The sequence below is a fragment of the Pseudorca crassidens genome, chromosome 9 (genome assembly GCF_039906515.1).
Source record: "Pseudorca crassidens isolate mPseCra1 chromosome 9, mPseCra1.hap1, whole genome shotgun sequence".
Lineage (NCBI taxonomy): Eukaryota > Metazoa > Chordata > Mammalia > Artiodactyla > Delphinidae > Pseudorca > Pseudorca crassidens.
This window is the reverse complement of record NC_090304.1, coordinates 69,841,938-69,861,763: the sequence shown is the minus strand read 5'-3', so window position 1 is coordinate 69,861,763 and position 19,826 is coordinate 69,841,938.

Below are 19,826 nucleotides of genomic sequence, written 5' to 3'. Positions count from 1 at the left end.
TTCCACATAAATTTTAGGATAACCTTGCCTGTATCCACTAAAAACCTTTTAGTAGATTTTTTTTTAGCATAGTTATTTGCTTACAACTTTAAAAACAACAAATGTGAGAAGTCATTGTGTAATCATTTTATGTTCACATCAATTGTGTTCCCTTCTTTCTGGAGGATTCCAGTTTCAGCCTGAGGTCTTCAAGCCTGGTAGTTGTCCGTCTATGTGGGAGCACAGAATGGCTCCCATCAGAAAGAGATGGAGGTCCTCATGCTCCCTTTCCACCAGCTTCTCACCCCCAAGAATCTGCCTCACTTGGCATCCTGAGTATAGTGCTGTCTAACCCCTTGGTTCGGCATCTTGCTCCTTACTTCTAACCTGCTGCTTTGTGTCTCTATTAGACTCCGTTAATGGAAGTCCAATGCAGAGAATAAAATAACCTAGGAATTATTTCAGCTATTTCTGATAGTCACTTTGCCAGTGGTAGCTGAGAGTTGCCACCCAAGCACTTCATCTAAAGAGTTTTCACAATAGGGCTCAGCAAGGCTTAGGGGCACTTGACTTCATAAATGGCACTTAGACCATTTATGTAAGAGACTTGAGCATCCCCAAATTTTGGTATTGGGGTTGGGGGAGACCTGGAACAAATCCCCCATGGATAAGGAGGGACAACTCTATATATCATATTTTATCACTTCTTTGTGGAGGACAATGACGCTGAACAGTTAAGGGATCAAATTAATTGTCATCCTCTGACATTATTCAGCTTTAATGGTAATAGCTCTTGGCATTTTTCAAAAGTCAGACAATGAAGTAGTAACTTCTTTAGGTGATTATACGAATGCTGCCAGGTAGTTTTACTCTCCTTAAAAATGTAAGGAGACAAAAAAAAGGAGACAAGCTCAAATTAGAGCAGGTCAGATGTGAAAAAGAAATTCCCAAAAGTGTGATAAGCATGGAAATGTTTTATTGAAAGATGGAGTGCGTTATCTTGAGATGTCTGCAAAAGATTTAAAGATTTCAGCTTGGAGCAAGAGGAATTGATTAAATTAATTCAGAAAGTCTTTACAGTCTTTAAAGTCTTTTCATTATTAAGGAAATTCTGAACCAAAATTCAGATCCTTGAAAACACATGTCTAAAACCTCTTTGGTTATGATAAGGCAAGACCAAACAATCCCAAATCTCTCTGAATTTGAGGATTATTCAGACAATTAAGATTTTGGTATGAATTTAGTAAATTAATTTGGATTAATGTTGACAATTAAGATTTTATTACTGATTAAGACCTCCAAAGAAGAGTTGGTGTTGCAATGAGAATTGCAATGTTACTTCAATATGGCTGAAGTATTTTGGACACACACACTCATATACCATACATAAGTGTGTTGCAGATGAATGTGTGTATACTCCTATGTCATTAAAACTCTTCTAAAGTATTTATATAATTAAATGAAAACTTCTAAAAAATATATTTTTTATTTCAGTTACATGTTTAGAGATATAAAAGCAAAACATCTGACACCCAAATGTTGCAAATAAAAAAAAAAATTGAAAGCTGTGCTATAAACAACACATTATAACTGCTGAAATCCCAACACTATGGATTTAACTGAATTCAGTTTCATGAACATTGATGGAGCATCTTCTAAGTATTGATCTCTATGTTGAGTACAAGATTTTCATCTCATGATGGTGGAATCAGCACATATTGGGCTGTCCTCTGTCATCAGACCCCTCTGAAATAACAGCGAAGAGATACGAAGGGAATAAAGACATTATAGCAAAGAGAATCGCAGGAGAGTTGGCAACAAATGAAGGAGACTTGAACTCCAGGACCTTGATTCAGATGTGTAAGCTCCTCCATCCATTAAACCAGGGGTCCCCAATCCCCGGGCGGAGGACCTGTTAGGAACTGGGCTGCAAAGCAAGAGGTGAGCGGCGGGCAAGTGAGCGAAGCTTCTTCTCCCGCTCCCCATTGCTCCCCGTCACTAGCATTATTGACTGAACCATCCCCCCCCAACCCCGTCCGTGGAAAAATTGTCTTCCACGAAACAAGTCCCTGGTGCCAAAAAGGTTGGAGACTGCTGCATTAAACCATTGAAGTCTCTGTTGCTGACTCTGGGCTCTTTCTTCGGTCTTGAAGCTGTGCAAGGACAGGCCTTGTAGGCCTACTGGGTGTAGGGGGGAAATGAAGAAGGCAGGTGCTAGTTGGCACTCTTGATCCCTCGTTCCTTGCCCCCATCAAGGAAGCCCAGACAGAGCAGAACTTATACCCTCACTCCAGGGCAATGAGACTGTAAGTAAATGCTCCCGTTTCACCAGGATGTATCAATGGGGTCAAACTGGGAGCTGAACTTCCACTCTCACCTAGACCAGTACCCTACACCTAAGTTGAGTGACTGCCTGCAAAAATGAAGAGAAATAGGATCCAGGACTGACCTTGGGTGGCCTTGGCCTGCAGCAGCTTGAAGCAAGATTTCAGTTCTGCTGTCACAGATTGAAATCAGGCCAAGGCAATGAGTGCTGAATCCTAGCCACTAGACCAGTGGCCAGTGACAAGGCCCTGGCTTGTTGGCTTTGTAGAAATGAATTCCCACAAAGAGACAAGTAAAGTGAAAGTAGTGAAACCAGTAAAGTGTTTATTAGGAGGAAAAAGGCTACGTGTGGATAGACACATGGGCGGGCTCAGAGAGAGTCATGCTGTTGTGGTAGTTTGAATCACTTCTATGGGACATTTCTTCCAGGTTTCCTTTGGCCAATCATCTTGCTTTGCCTGGTTCTGAGTCCGTATTTGGTTTAGCTCAGGGTCCTCCCATGTGTGCATGCACATCTCTTAGCCAAGAAGGATTCTAGCAAGGAGGTCTATGGGTAGGTTGATATGACTAACTGTGGGGTGGTGCCCCCTCCCTTTTGACCTCTGAGGGGCCTTTCTGCACATGTGTAGTCGGGAAGGCCTCCTTGACTTCGAGAATGAGGAATATGTGATCTCGTATGTGGTCAGGGCACAGCCCCTTGCTCCTGCTATTATCTTCATCTTGGAGAATCTGTGCACAGGGGACAAAGTCCAGCTGCTCAGCCTGGGGCCCGTCTATCTCCTGCCTCAGGATCTCACAACATAATATCCAAACTGTGGGGTACGACCAAAAAAATCACTTATAACAAGAATCATCTCAACGTGAATGAGAAAACACAATCCATGGACGCTGCAATGACAGAGATGTTGGCATTAGCTAGCGAGGATTTTAGAGCAGCCACCATAAAATGAGCAGTTAAGACCATGTTTGAAATAAAAGATAAAATAGAAAATCTCAGCAAATAAATGATATATATGAGGAGAACAAAGTAGAAGTTATAGAATGGAAAAAATACAATATTGGACATTTTAAAAAGTCCTCCATAAACTGACATAAAAAATGAGTCCTCACTGGGTGGACTCAATAACAGAAAGAATGTGACAGAGGAAAGAATCAGTAAACATAAAGATATGAAAACAGAAATGACCCAATCTGAACAACAGAGAGAAAATGGGTAGAAAATAAATGAACAGAATCCCAGGGACCTGTGAAACTATAACAATAGATCTAACATTTGTGTAATCAGAGACGCAGAAGGAGCAGAGGAAGAGTGGGGCTCAGAGTATTTGAAGGAGATAATAATAATTTAGACCTTTTTGAGCAAGAGATTCCTCTTTTATTTTTTATTTTATTTAAAAATTTTTATTTTATATTGGAGTATAGTTGATTTATAATGATGTGTTAGTTTCAGGTGTACAGCAAAGTGATTCAGTTATACACATGCATATGTCTATTCTTTTTCAGATTCCTTTCTTGCATAGGTTATTATAGATTACTGAGTAGAGTTAAAACAGCAAAAATTTTCAGAGGCCTCCCCATGGTAGTTTCCACACTTTTTATATGCATCCATAGGAAAAATACAAATAGCAAAAAACTACAATGAATTTAGTGGTGCTTTTAAGTAAATCTGTATTGTGTTATCACAATTACCTTGGACATTAGCAAGCATGGGTGTATGTGTGAAATATTTCCTCAGCCGTCCAAACAAGACTTGTTGTACACCATCGTTTGCAGATCCCATGACATAACTCTGACTTCTAAGGATGGTCACTGGTTCATCCACTTGTTCATTCATTCAAAAAATACTTACTGTTCCCTTAGTCTGGCCCACATACTGGGAAGTGTAGTGTTACAGAGAGATTTCTGCACTGGACACTGCTGTTTCGCAGCTGACCCATCACTTTCTGCTGCTGTAGGAAATGTCTCCTCTTGGCACTGGCCAGCATCAGCTTATCAGTGTGTAGCTTGTAAATCTGGTGAGGACCTAGTTGGTCTTTTTCGGTTTTCTTTTCTGAAGTTCTAAAAATCTTCTTTGTGTTAGAAAGCCATTTTGGTATTTGCTATTTAATGTTCCGTAAACAATCTTTCCTTGTAGTTGGGTTTTGGTTTTGGTTTTGGTTGTCACAGTGTCCTGTACTTATTCAACCCTTCACCAAAAGCCCAGTCTCATTCTGGTTGGATCTTTCTGTTATGGGACTACCTTCTAGTTCCCCATGACAATTGCTGCCTGCTTTGTCTGTTACCATCACTGTTGCAACCACTGTCAATAGGTTTGGTCAAGACCATGTGAATTACTGTCAAATGAATTAGAAATTTGGGTGAAGGGAACTTGTTTCTACTTGGATTGAATTTTAGGCCCAGCAAATATTTTGTGACCATCTTGCTGTGTTGACCAAGATGGCAAAAGGTCACATTTCTATTCCTCATCTTACTAATTACTGAAATAACAATTCAGTACAATTACTAATTAACTAAAAGTTTGTGAAAATTAAATGTGATGTCAAAGGATAATTTTCAAAAATTGATAAGAAATCATGACTTTCAGATATAAAATGAACAAAGATTTTATTCAACTTATTATATGCATGAATTATAATTCAGTAAAGAAATGTTGAAATAAATTTACAAAAACTATTCTAGGCATAGGGCAATAGTCAATTTTATCCCAGCAGGGTTCATCTAATTTACATTTCCATAGACAAAAATTGTTTGCATTGCTGTCAGTTTGCAACAAATTAACTTCTATCTCAACAGAGTTGTAAAATAGCCTAGTCAAAGTCACCTGGTGATGGAATTAAATATCAATAATTCCCGGGGCCTTCAGCCTTTTATTGAAAGGACATCCAGTAACCTCTCGCCCATTTCAAAGTCTTAAATTTTTCTCTATAGTGATAAAAGCTATAGTTTTCCTTAGCACAGTTATGGAAGGCAGAATAAAAAACATATTTGCTAAAACTACAGAGGAAGAAATTGTATCTCTTTTATGTCTTGTGCTTAGTTTTTTTTAACAGATAAAAAGAACAAAGCAAGCATAAATATTAATAATTATGGTGAAGACATTGTAAAGACTAACTTCACTTTAGTCATCCAAAATATGAATAAAAAATGCAATAACTATTAACTAAATGCAAAATAGAAACTCATGGTAAATGTGTGTTTTGCTTATGCACAAAGGGCATACACCCTATCAAATGAAAATAGAGATTTGTGGTTTTTTAAGATGTGGAATTATTCCAATCAATTCTTTTCCTTTTAATGAAAAAACATGCACCCCCATGTTAGTAAGTCAGCTGGGAACATGGGCTCTTCTTGCTTAATGTAAATAGCCTAAATGTGACATTCAAAGTGATCTCAGGTAGCCTCAGCCTGCAGTGGCTTGAAGCAGAATTTCGGTTTCCAGCTAGAGATTGAAGTCAGGCCGCGGCAGTGAGAGTGCTGAATCCTAGCCACTGGATCACCAGGGACCAGTGGCAGTGACAAGGCCCTGGCCTGTCAGCTGTGTAGAAATGAACTTCCACATAGAGATGGAAAGTAGTGAAACAGATAAAGTGTTTATTAGGAGGAAAAAGGGTACTTGTAGATAGATCCACGGGCGGGCTCAGAGAGAGAGCTGTGCCCTCGTGGTAGTTTGAATCACTTCTATGGGACATTTCTTCTGGGTTTCCGTTGGCCCATCATCTTGCTTTGCCTGGTTCTGAGTCCTTATTTGGTTTATCTCAGGGTCCTCCCATGTGTGCGTGCACATTTCTTAGCCAAGATGGATACTAGCGAAGAGGTCTATGGGTAGGTTGACATCACTTACTGTGGGGTGGTGTCCCCTTCCTTTTTGACCACCAAGGAGCCTTTCTGCCCATGTGTAGTTGGGAAGGTCTCCTTGACTTCGAGAATGAGGAATATGTGGTCTTTTATCTCTTATGTGGGCAGGGCCAAACCTCCTCTCTTGCTCCTGCTATCTTAGAGTATCTGTCTACAGGGGACAAACTTCAGCTGTTCAGAATGGGGCCCATCTATTTCCTGCCTCAAAAGGAGTCTGAGAAGCAATTTCCTTAAACTATGGGCATTTGGTTGACTTATTTGATTTAAGATTAATTTATTCTTTTGTCTACAAGTTCAGTGCATTTTAATTTTCAAACAGTAGTTTGTTCAGCAAGCATTGATTATATATCTTTACTAAGTGCCTGAAGCCATACGAACTAGTTTTGTCTTCTATCATTCAATACTATAAAAAATGTTATTATTAAATCAAATTGTAATCAACCATAAGTGGAAGGCTAAGATCAAAGCAAAATTTTTGAACTCAACTGGTAGGAAAGCTAAGTGGGTAAGACAGCACTGGAAAATGCTCACTTCTTTAACTTGGATTTCCAAAAGACATTAAGAGCTAAGCAGTATGTTTCTCCTGCAGCTCCCCCCAACAACCCCATACAAATTCACAGACCTCACAGAATTCTTTGTAGAGTTCAGACAAAAAGGATGCTCATTCACTTTTCCACAATTGTACCAAAACAGAACTCCACACCTTGTCATGTTAATTTCCACTACCGGAATCCCACCCCATCTCCTCCTTCCATACTAGACTGAGTTCTTTCTAGGGCAAGATTTGTGTCTTGTACTTAGGTAGGCACCATACGCATGTTCTTAGCACCTAGAGTGCCTAGCGTATAGTAGGCATTTTTTTTGAGTAAAAAGTTTGTTAACAGGTTAAAAGAAAGAAGAAAGAACAAGTTGATAAAAAATGAACAATTAGAGATTTTTCTGAGTTATCAAACATCCTCTATAAAAATTCAAACTTCTCCTAAAGGATTACGGGATCACCAATAAATGACACCTAGCTGATTACTTTCTGATACCCAGCTGTAAACAAAAAGGTGTTGGAAGTTCTGATGAAAGAGCCTGGGGAAGGATGGAGATGTTGTTTCTGAGCTTGGGGCAGGAAGGAAAAGACAGTGCCGGGAATTGGGAGAGACAGCGAGAGATGGGAGAGGTTTGAGAAATAATCTCCTTTCCTTCATAGCTCTGCCCCTTACCTACTTGCCTGGGAACTGCTAGGGAACTATTTCTTTTTATAGAGACCTGTGCACAGCAGTAATAAAAGTTGATTGGGTTGATGAATGCTCACCATCACACATCAACCCCATCATCCCACCTTGGAGGGCCAAGGAGGCCAGTGCAAAAGCCAGGGTTCTTATAGCCTGGGTGAGGAATGGATTCTCTGGACCCTTCTTCTTCCTATGATTTCTGTTTCCTGGGTAAGGGAATGTCATCCACTGGGAAGAGCAGGGATCAGCCCTGCAGGAAAGGGCCCCTTTTTCTGTGAGGAGAACTGAACTAGATTGCCAACTTGCATCTCACAGGCAGCCTTGCTTCTAACATCACTGAAGGCACGGTGACACCACATGGGAACTCCCTCAAGTTCTCTCTCCTTCTTTCCTAACACCTCTCACAGCAGCACCACCTGCATTTCTTTCTCTCTTGGGTGGGCAGGTAGACTTATAGACATGAAAAATGCTGAATCTCACAAACAAGATGTCCTCTAGTAGGTGGATAAATAGACTGGTACATCCAAACAATGGAATATTATTCAGTGCTAGAAAGAAATGAGCTCTCAGGCCATGAAAAGACATAGAGGAATTTTAAATGCATATTACTAAGTGAAAGAAACCAATCTGTAAAGGCTACATACTGTCTGATTCCAACTGTATGACATTCTGTAAAAGGCAAAACTATGGAGCAGATATCCTAGTTAATGTTTTTAGCGCTGTAAGCAGTTTGGGGCAGGAAAGAGCTCTTTGCAAGAAAGAGCTCTCTACAGGAGGACCCTTTTGTTTTGTCACTAAACTTAAACCAGACACCCCCATGCTCTATTAGAAAGTTTTCTAATGATTACTGCTGAAGGATGTCTTGCAATCATAAGAACCACGAGGGCCGGTCCAGTGGTAAAATTGGTTTGGAAAGGGGAGAAGACTGTGGGGACCTCACTAGGGCCCAGGTGGGTGCCCCAGGCATTTCTAGCTGATAATGTTACTATCCATGGGCTGAGACCAGCACAAAGCATTCGGGGCACCATGCACACACACTAACAATGTTGGAATGGCCACTTCTCATTACGCACTAGAATACTGGCTAGAGCATTCACCTGTCTTGAGTGGCACATAATAGAAAATGCAATCCAAACTGGGATAAATGAGAAAGAAGATTTGTTGGTCTGTGTGCCTGGAAAGTCCAGCAGAAGAGCAAGCATTAGCCTTTCTGATCCAGCAGCTTAACAATGTCATTGCCAAGGGTGCAGTTTGCTCGCACGTCTTTCGCTCTGCCACCCAGAATGTTAGTTCCATTTACAAGCACATCCCAGTAAGTTGGAAGCTGCCTGACTTCCAAATGAAGACTTGCAGGAGAAAAGGTACATCTTCTGCCCCAGCATTCCAGGTGGAGTCCTGATTGGACTAGATTAGATCATGTGCCAAGTCTCAAGAAGATGACCATGGAGAAGACAGTCTCATGGTCACAAGTGCTGCTCAGCCCTCAGTATCAGGGCTCACTGCAGGCTGGAGGGGAGGCTAGTCTCCCCAAGTACAGGGTCTGCAAGGGGCAGAGATGGAAACCTGAGTACTGTAAGCAAGAGGGGACGGGTGACCAGTGCTGAGTAGACCCCCAAAAATGTCCACTAAGTCGCCCGAGGACACTGTATGGGAACCGTGAGTTTAAGTGCGATCAATCACTGGGAGTGATTGAATGAAACCAGGAGTAGAAATAGAATAATGCTGGCTGTGAATTTTGTGAGCATTTCTTTTTAAAAAAAATTTTAATTGAAATATAGTTTCAGGGGTACAGCAAAGTGATCCAGTTATATATATATAACTGAATATGTGTGCATATATATATATAAATTTTCAGATTCTTTTCCATTATAGGTTATTACAAGATATTGTGTATAGTTCCCTGGGCTATACAGTAGGTCCTTGTCGGTCTTGTTGGTTGTCTACTTTACATATAGTAATGTGTATATTTTAATCCCAAACTTCTAATTTATCGCTCCCCACCCTTTCCCCTTTTGTAACCATAAGTTTGTTTTCTATGTCTGTGAGTCTATTTCTGTTTTGTAAATAAGTTCATTTGTATGATTTTTTTTTTAGATTCCACATATAAGTGACATTATATTTTATTTGTCTTTCTCCATCTGACTTATTTCACTTAATATGAAAAATTTTAGGTACATCCATGTTGCTGCAAATGGCATTATTTCATTCTTTTTTATGGTGGAGTAGTGTTCTATTATATATATATATATATATATATATATATATATATATATACACTACATCTTCTTTACCCATTCCTCTGTTGATGGACATTTAGTCTGCTTCCATGTCTTGGCTATTGTAAATAGTGTTGCTATTGGAGTGCATGTATCTTTTTGAATTATAATTTCTACAATATATGCTCAGGAGTGTGATCACTGGGTCAGGAAAAAGGTATTCCATGCAAATAGAAGTCAAAAGAAAGCTGGAGTGAGCATTTCTTTCTAGAGTTAAGGGCAGTCACTAAGTGTGAAGGCCTGTTTGTGTTCAGTTAGAGCAAGAAATCCTTATTTGGGGAGTTAGATCTGAAATGGTGCCCAGGCTGAGTATGAGCTCTTCCTTTGGCCGAGTAGTTTTCTCCTGGGCTGTAAGAAACTTGGCTGAGAGCGAGGACGAACAAAATCACTGGGCTTCCTGGAGGTCAGAACAGCCTGGGATGCTGTCTGTGTGGGCTGATGGGCATTCTCAGCACACAGAGAAAATAACAACTTGAGTTTCTGCTTCTTTGTAGCAAGGAAGCTCATAGGAGATCTCAGGAGTCAAAAAAAAAAAAAAAAAAAGAGCTTAAGCCAAGTGTCTGGCAATACTCTGACCTGGGAAAGGAAGCCCAGACCATGGGGAAAGGGTCGCTTACAGAGGCTTCACCTCTATTGGCCTGGCACACACCTCTCTGCTTTGGGCCACTTCGTGCCCTGAGAAGGATTTGACTTATCATGAGTCCTGGGTTTCTTCATTGCCCTTCAACAATATTTAAGGAGGAGCTGGAGAGTAGGGATGATAATGAACATGACGGAAAGGAGACGAAAGAATGGCTGGAGAGCGTGGGGGCATGTGAACATGTGTGTATGAGATGTGACTGGACCAGCAGAGGTGGATTGGCCCTTGGGGGCTACCTCTAGACACAACCCAGAAAGTTCCCTGACTCTGTGTGTCCTCTTAGTTTTCTTCTGTCTGTCTGAAGAATCTGGTCTGTAGGTCTGAGTCGCCTGGACATTAAATTGCTAGAAGGGTGAGCAGGAAGGGAGCAGATAGAGCAAACCATACAGTACCCACATGGCACCCACATGGACACAGTGCCACTGCACAAAGCCAGGGAGGGGCCTGCCTTTCAGACCCAGCCAGAAAGATGAACCGTGCTGCTACCAGCCATGAACTCCCACCAATACAAGGAGGAGGTTCAGTCAGGACTCAGGTGACAAAGAACAGAAACTCTCTCAAGTTAGTGCAGATAAAGGGGAACTTTGTGGACCCCAGGGTAGCATGTACGACCGTGCCTAATGGGGTCTGGGAGGTTGCTGGGCAGCTGCCCTCTCCACCTCATTTTTCTTGACCACATAGCCCTTAACTTGGGTTCTTTCCACGCTTCTGCTCTGGTCTCCTCTCAGCAAACAGCTTTGTCTACCTTCCCATAAGTTCAACTTGCACGTGGCTTGTTGTACCATGGTGCTGATTGATCCCAGCTTGACAAGACTTTATAGCTCCGATACTCAGAACCTGTGACCACCCTTCCTGTGCCAGTTAGTTAGTTAGTTAGTTAGTTAGTGAGAGCCAGCAACTCTGTGGTCAGGATGGAGTCCCTTGGCATAAATGTGGCCACTTAGGCTCTTTCCCTCAGTATGGGCTGTGGGGATGAGGTGGTCATGCATATTGGGGGCATGTTTATATTAAAAACTAATTTCTTATTTACCAGAAATTCAAATTTAACTGGGTGACCTGTATTTTTATTTGCTAAATCTGGCAACCCTATAGGGGGCACTCTGAGGGAGTCTACCATAAGGGCCAAGGAAGCGATAATCTTTCAAGAGCACCTTTTTGTCTTTCAGTCAAAATATCAGCTTTGCTGTTTATAACAAGTTTGAATCACGTAATTTTCTGAATGAAAGTTATGAAATGGGAATAAGTATCTTATTAAATAAAAATAATTAGATAAGATAATTAGTTACATTGTTCTGAAATAAAATATGAAATAGAATAAAAAATAAAGCCAATGTGAGTGGGTGGCAGATTTGATCCTATGTGTTCCAGGGGCCGGACTGAAGAATCACCAGGTAAAGTAAGTTAGGCTTCTAACAAACTGTGGAGACTCAGTAATTTTTGGTTCCATTGCAGCTTTCACCTTTCCCCTGCTTTAATCCACTCTTTTATAATGAACAATTCTCACGACTGTCCCACGAACATCCAGAGTTTCTTCTGGGGGCTTCTAATCAGTAACTTGAGAAATACTAATTAGTTGTAAAATACATTTAATAATAAATGTATCTATGGAATGATGGCAACCCTGTTTATTTTTTTAGTATGTGTAAGAATGACAAAGAAAATGCAAGAATTGTTAAGATAATGGGATGGTGAGGGGTTTCTTTTCTTTACAATTTCATTTACAGTCGAGGTGCTGAGGTAAGGAATACAACTTTATTTGGAAAGCCGGTAGACCGAGAAGATGGCAGACTAGGGTCCTCCAAAAGCCATCTTATTGGGTCTGGATGCCAATTTCTTTTATAGAACAGAGAGAGGGAGGAGGTGAGGAAGTAAAGTAAAAAGGCCATTTATCTTGCAAAACATCTCCTTGCATGGCCTGCACAGGGGAGGGGATGTGTTAATTTCTTCTTTTCTGCAGCCATTCACACACAGGTGGGCACAGTCAGATTGTCACCCTGTGAGCTGAACAAAGGCACTTTAGTTTAACATTCAGGCAGAGGGGCAAGGTTCTCTGAGGCAGGCCATTATGTCTGATTATAACAAAAGCAATGAAAAGCAAAGGTTAAAGTCAAAGAAACAGATCCAACATGGAGTCAAAATTGGCTCTTCCCTGTTACAACTGGATTAAAATGATAAACGACCACTCTACCCAGTGGAGGAGTAAATTCTTTCTAGAGGAAGGTTACCTCTTCTGGAGCTTAAACATGGTTTTGTACACGATGCCTGGCAATAAATAAACATTATTAGGCATGCCAAAGACAGGACACTATGACTAAAACCATGAGAAAAATAGTTATAGAAGACCCACAGGTGATCCAAAGATTAGAGTTAGCTGACAAGGATTTAAAAAGAAACATGATTAATATATTTTTTAAATAGAGGAGGAAATAGGTAAAATAGATGCAAAGATATAAACTTACATTAGAGTTTGGAATATAAAATAATTAAATTAATTCTAGAACTGAAAAAATATTATAAAAGAACTAAATAAAAATTTAAACTTTAAAATACAATAACAAAATTTAATAATTCAGGGGTTGTGTTTGACAACAGATTAGACACAGCTGAATAGAAAACTGAAGAACAGGAAGTTAGGTCAGAAGAAATTATACAGAATGAAACATGGGGAAAGAAGAGGATGAAAAATACAAAAAGAGGGTATGAGACATAAAGGAGGTAGTGAAAAGGTGTACTATATGCTTAAATGGATCTCCAGAAGGAAATGAGAGAAAGAAAAGGACAGACACCATGTGTGAGGTGATAATGGCTGAGACTTTCCCAAACATATGAATGATCTTCAATTCACAGATAAAAGAAAAAGTTCTGCAAACCCCAAGTACGATAAGTAAAAACAAATCCACACCTAGACACCTCAAAATAAAACTGGTGAAAATCAAAGGCAAAAAGAAAATTAAAAAAGTAGACAGAAAAGATTACCTTCATTGAGGAACTATTACACTGATAATTGACTTCTCAACAAAATCAAAGTATAGAATTTTGTAGAAAGAGAATAGCTGTCAGTCTAAAATCCGATACCTAGCAAAAAGTTCCTTCAAGAATGAAAGTGCAATAAAGGCATTTCAGATATGCAAAACTGAAAGAATTAATTACTAGCAGGCTCTGAAGGCAGAAAGGATATTATCCCTGAATGAAGTTTACAAATATTGGAATAAATAATGAACAATGGAAGAAGGCAAACATAACAGTAAATTTAAATGAATATTGTTTCTATAAGCTAATAATAATAATAAATTGTGACTTATCCATATGTTAGAAAGAGAAGGACACAGAAAGGGAAAGGAAACAGAAAGAGAACAAAGAAAAAAGTAAGAGAGAGAGATGGAGGTAAGGGGGAATTTAAATATATAACAGCATATACATCAGCAAAAGTGTAAAAATTGGGAGAGGGTGAATAAAGTTAAATTATTTGAAGCTCCTTGCTTTATTGGGGAAGTGAGAGGAAGTAATAAATTAATATTTGTTTTCAACAATTCTAGAATTAGTATTATAGTTCCTAAGAGACTAGTAAAAGAACATATTACTTCTACATGAGCATGAGAAAACAAAAGGAATCATCAAAAAGAATCTGAAAAAAGGCTAAAAAGGAAAGGAAAAGGAACATAGAATAGGCAAGACAAATAGAAAGTATATACAAATGTATGTACAAATATATAACAGATAGATATAAATTCAAATACATCAGTAAGTACATTTAATGTAAATAGCTTTATATCATAAAAAAGGTAAAATAATTCAGACATTAAAAACAAAATCTAAACACAGGCTGCTTATAAGTGACATGCCTTAAATAAATAGATACAGACCTTTGACTGCAAAAGGACAGAAAAAAATGCAACTATACCAATATCAGACAAGACAGGTTTTAAGTCTGAAAGCATTACTAGAGATGAGAGATGCTTCGTAATTATAGAAGGTTCAATTCAACAGGATAATATAGCAATTCTGAGTTTGTACGAATGAAATAACATGGACTTAAGCTATATAAAGCAAACACTGACAGAACGACAAGGAGAAATCAACAAGTTAACAATATAATGGGAGATTTAACATCTCTCTCTCAGTAACAGCTAGAATAAAGACACTAAATCATTAAAGCTATAGAAGATTTGAACATGATAAACTTGATTTAATGGACATATCTAGAACATTGCACATGACAGCCACAAATAGACCTTCTAGTGGGTCATAAAGCAAGGTGTGAAACAAACTTCAAAAAGTGGAAATCATACATTATATTTTCTGTCCACAATAAAATCAAGTTAGGAATTAATAATAAAATATAACTAGAAAACCCTCTTATGTTCAGAAATGAATAAATATATTTCTAAATTTTTAAGAAGATGTCAAGTGATAAGTTAGAAATGTAGTACCTTGGACTATAGCTCAAAGCAACGCTTAAAGAAAAATATTTGTTCTTAAATGCATATATTTGAAAAGAAGTAAAGCTGAAGATTAATGAGCTCAGGATTCATCTAAAAATTTGAAAAAAAAAAACCTGCAAATTAAATCTAAAGAAAGTAGAAAAAAAGAAATAATGACAAGAACAGAAATTACTGAAATAGAACAAAAGTGGACTAGATCAGCAAAGCCAACATGGTTTACAACAGCCCAGGGGAAAGGAATTAAAATTTACTGCATGCCTGTTCTGTGCTTTACAGTCTGCTAGGGCCCTTAAAAATGCTATTTAATTCCTTTTAATAGCTTTATTGAGATATAATTTACATACTATAAAGTTAATCTATTTAAAGCATACAGTTCAGTGGGTTTAGTACATTCACAGGGGGTGCAACCATAATTACAATCTAATTGTAGAACATTTTGGTCCCCACACAAAGAATCCCCACACTCCCAGGCAGTGACTCCCCATTCCTTTCCAGTCTCCCCTCCCCTTTCAAGCCCCTAGCAACCACTATTCTACTCTCTCTCTCTAAGTTTGCTTTTTTCTGACATTTCATATAAATGACCTCTTACAATATACTGTCTTTCATGACCAGCTTCTTTCACATAGCATAATGTTTTCAAGATTCATTCATGCTGTGGTATGCATTAGTACTTCATTCCTTTTTAGAGGTGAATAATATTCCCTTATATGAATTACCACATTTTGTTTATCCATTCATCAGTTGAATGACACTTAGCTTGTTCCCACTTTTTGGCTATTATAAATAATGTTGCTGTGAACATTTATGTACCAGTTTTTTGTGGATGCATGTTGGATTTCTTGAGTTGCAGGAGTTCTTTTTGTATCCTGGATACAAGTTCCTCATTAGATACATGATTTGCAAAATTTGTTCCCATTCTGTGGGTTGCCTTCTCACTTTCTTGACAGTACTATTTGCAAAACAAAAGTTTTAAATTTTGATAGAGTCTTAACAGTTTGGTAGTTTTAGCAGTTACATTTAGGTTTATGATCCATTTTTTGTTTATTTTTGTGTATAATTTAATATTTACAACAGCTCTGTAAGATGAGTGCTATTCTATTCATTTTATATGAAAAATAACTGTGACTCAGAGTCTAAAGTAGCTCCCCAAGATGAAACCAGCATGCACTGAAACAGGGACTCAGACTCAAATTTCAAATCAAATCCAGATACAAAGTTCATGATACCAAAAAGCCTGACTGGCATTTCTAGCATATGAAATCTCAGTCCTTTTGAAGTTGGCATTTTATTCAAGGGTATACTCATTTCATAAAATGCTGTTTCATTTAGTGTTTAAATTGAAAAAAAATTAAAGCAGTTTGGCCAACATCTTCTGGGGCTGAAGTTCATTAAAAGGACATGTACTATAAGATGAAAATACATACCAGAAGACCAACTAGACTCTCCAGAGCATGGTTAATGAGTCTCCTAAACCACATCCCATTACATTTTATTTCTTAATTAAATGCTATATAAACTATTAAAATGCACCATTTCTACTGTATAGCTAGCAACAGCACTACTATCAAAGGACAGTAAAGAGGTGTCTTAAACCAGCTGCTTCATGGCATCAAATAGCTGATGTTTTCTTTGGGTGAAGAAAACTCAGATGATGCATAAATGAAAAATAGTTACCAGGAGAAAGAAGAAAAATAAGTCAGGAAGGAGGGAGCCATCACTTATTTTTGAAGGCAAATGATCTAAACAATGTTTGTTTATGAAACTGTCAGCCTAAAATGAGTCTAATGAGCTGGCCATTTAGGAATATGTTTTGCTGGAAAGTTTCAAAGCCTTGTACAAAGTGCAGAGAGAGAAAGAAGAGAAGAGGGAGAGACAGAGAGATACACACAAGTGATGAATGCTTTCTTCTGTATAGAAAATCTGATGACTAAACACTTGCTCCCTGATTTGGAGGTGGCCTAGAACTCAACTCTCCTATGGATCTCCCAAGAGACAAATTAAAGTACTTGAAACTACTTCGCTGGAAGAAGAGATTGGCAGCAATGGAAAAAGTGAGCCATGCAGGATGTGCTGACATTACAAGTGTATTAGCAAGAACTTTAAGGAGAATTGTGCTTTTGGTTTACTGTCTTAGTCCATTTGGGCTGCTCCAACAAAATACCATAGACTCGGTGTCTTAAACAATAAACATTTACTTCTCACAGTCCTGAAGGCTGTGAAGTCCAAGATCAAGGCACTAGCAGCACTGATTCCTGGTGAGAGCTCTCTTCCTGGTTTGCAGAATGGATATCTTCTTGCTGTATCCCTACGTGGACAAGAGAGAAATTATCTTTCTGCAGTCTCTTTTTAAAAGAGCACTAATCTCATTCATAAGGACTCCATCCTCTTGACTTATCACCTCCAAAGGCCCGGTCTCCAAATACCATCACACTGGAAATTAGGGCTTCAACATAAGAATTTGGGGGAGACACATTCGATCTATAGCACTTACTAATACATGAACCACATACTATAAGTAGAAATGTAAGACAAATTACCAAGAAGAATTTAGTGAGCTACATACAAGTACCCTAGAGCATAGGGAGTCAAGAAGTGTGTTGTTGTTTTAGTAACAAACATCCTGATGTTCGAATAAAATCTTCTAATCAGTCTCAGAGCTCCCAGTATGTGAAATAAATAAATACAGAGCCTGTCTTCTCTTTGTGGAGGAAATAGCCCAGAACCCCAAATGGTTCTGTCTCCTCCACTTTCATCTAAGATACCTTTTGTAAAACATCGGGAAAACTACAGCTGCTCCAGCACAATAAATTTTCTTTATTTTTTTACAGCATTAAAAATATTTTAAATGAAATGGTGGAAATAATAGATGGCAGGTATTTTGTTTTTAAGACTTTAAGATTTGTCTTGGCAAAAACAAAGCAAAAAAACTGGCAACTATACATCAGCAACTCAAAGTTTTTAGAAAAAGCAATTAAACTGTTACGCATTGAGTTGTGTCCTAGCAGAAAGATGTTGAAGTCTTAACTTCCAGTACCTCAGAATGTAACTTTATTTGGAATTCGGGCTTTTACATAGGTTTCATTTCAAACTAAATTTCATTTCAAACTAAAATGCAATTATTAGGGTGGGCACTAATCCAATATAACTGTGTCTTTATTAAAAAAAGAAAAAGGGAAATTTGGCCCCAGAGCCATACATGTGTAGAAGGAAGACGATGTAAAGACACAGGAAGAAATCCATCTACAAGGCAGGGAACACTGAAGCTACCAGAAGCTGGGAGAAAGGCACAGAGCAGACCCTTCCCTCACAGCTCTCAGAAGGAACCAGCATGCTGAAACCCCGATTTCAGACTTCTAACCTCCAGAACTGTGAGGCAATAAACGTCTGCTGTTTAAGTAAGTCACCTAGTTTCTGGCATTTCACTATGGCAGCCTAGGCAGCTAATGCACAAACAAAACTTGAAATCTCAGAGTCTGGGGAACACTGGATAAGCAGACTCAAAAGGAAAATAAGACACTGTCTTTTCCCAGAGAAGGAAGGCAATCAACCTCAAGGGAGTCCCTCCCATGTCCCAGGCATTGGGAAATGTTTGATTGTACTCATTATCACATCTAAATTCTCATAGCAGCATTAAGACATTGGTTATGAATCCAATTCTATGGATGAGGAAATTGAAACTCAGAGAGAATAATCTGATCTTGTCCAAGATCATAATACCCATAAGTGGTGAGGCTGAGTCCAAAAACATGATAGGTAATATTACTGAACATTTCCTATGTCTAGAAGCAATTATAAGGGGTTTACATGTATTAACTCATTCAATTTTCATAACAGCCCTGTGAAGCAACAATACAATTATCTTCAAGGAATTTTCCGCATAGATATCTTGTAATTCTTTCTTAGATTAATTCCTCTAAAATATAGTTTTGTTGCAGTTATAAATTTTTCCGTTGTTTATTGATAGTAGAAATAAGTGTTATTAATTGTTGTGAGTTATAGAACACCATGGTTAGTGTCTAGGCTCTAGGTCCACACCATCTGCAGTTTCACCCCTTGCTCTGTGACCTTGGGCAAGGTATTTAATCTCAGCTTTGTGCCTTTGTTACTTTATTTGTGTAATGGGGATAATAATAACACTTATAGAGCTGTGCGAATTAAATGAATTAACATATTTAAATTATAAAACTGGTTTATAATAAGTATTATCTCTCAGCATCATTATTTATTGTTATTATCCCATTTTATCTGTAAAATGTAGTTTTTGCCTGTTTGGTCAGAAAAATAGATTTTCAAGTCAGGCTGACCTGGGTTTGAAATGCAATTCTGTCATCTACTAGCTGTGTGACTTCCACAAAGTTTTTCTCCAGAAGATGGGGAAAAGACAGTCTCTCTAATAAGTGGTGCTGGGAAAAGTAGACAGCTACATGTAAAAGAATGAAATTAGAACATTTTCTCATATCATATACAAAAATAAACTCAAAATGGATTAAAGACCTTAATGTAAGACTGGAAAACATAAAACTCCTAGAAGAAAACATAGGCAGTACACTCTTTGACATAGCCCTTAGTGATAGTTTTCTGGATCTGTCTCCTCAGGCAAGGGAAACAAAAGCAAAAACAAGCCAGTGGGACTTAATTAAACTTAACAAATTTTGCACAGGAAACCATGAACAAAATGAAAAAACCTACTGAATAGGAGAAAATATTTGCAAATGATATGTCTGATAAGAGGTTAATATCCAAAATATATAAACAGCTCAAACAACTCAATATTAAAAAAATCTGATTAAAAAATGGGTAGAGGAACTGAATATACATTTTTCCAAAGAAGACATACAGATGGACAACAGGCACTTGAAAAGATGCTCAGCATCACTAATCATCAGGGAAATGTAAATCCAAACCACAGTGAGATATCACCTCACACCTGTCAGAATGGCTATTGTCAAAAAGACAACAAATAACAAATGTTGGCGAGGACGCGGAGAAAAGGGAACCCTAGTCAGTGCTAGTAGGATTGTAAATTGGTGCGGTCTCTGTGGAAAACAGTATGGTGTGCTTCCTCAAGAAACTAAAAATAGAACTA